Below are 780 nucleotides of genomic sequence, written 5' to 3' on the forward strand. Positions count from 1 at the left end.
AATATGTGTGATAATGATGCACCAGAATTGTCAAGTGGAGATTAAATCCTTGCTAAATGCTTCTGCTTCCTATGTCTGGGTATGTGAAACCGCAGTCTGGATAAGTACAGCTCCTGAGCACGAATAAAAGAAGTTAATCTGTGGTGTTAGGACAGAGTAGGGTCAGCTGGAAGAGCAGTGGTGTAAGAGCGGGCCTGTTGACCACTTGGAAAACAAGGCTTGGTTGTTACAGCCCCATTTTTGGGGTCAGCTTGTTTGGAGATTTCCAGCTCAACACAGGGACTCTGCAAGTAAGAGAAATGCAACTTAGAAGTGTAAAGCAATTACTTAAGGGCTAACACACACAGTAGGATTTAACGAGCTGTCAGGCTGAGCTCAGCTTCCCAGAGCAGCACCCGTGGAGCCTCTGGTGGGGCAGCAGGAGGGGAAGGGCCAGATCCAGCTCTCGCTGAGCCCATGCTGCCCATGCCACTGGCTCGAGCTGGTGACCTGACAGACCCCAGGCTTTGACACTGATTCTGAGAAGCCTCCCCGCTCTCCTCCTTCAGGAGCTTATACTCCTCCATTTTCCCTCCTGAGTCCTTGAGCAACTGCAAATCCCTGCCTCAACACCCCTTGACTGTGCTTTCATTTTTCTAGCATCTCACAGACTTTCTCACAGCTCTTTCCCAGCAGTCTGGGCTCAGGCTGCACAGCGGGATGTATCTGAGCTGAATCCTGTTATATCCGAAGCAGGCTGCCTGCCTATTGCTGGTCACGCGGACACCACTCTAGGTGCCT

The sequence above is a fragment of the Netta rufina genome (genome assembly GCF_964035555.1).
Source record: "Netta rufina genome assembly, chromosome: 2".
Classification (NCBI taxonomy): domain Eukaryota; kingdom Metazoa; phylum Chordata; class Aves; order Anseriformes; family Anatidae; genus Netta; species Netta rufina.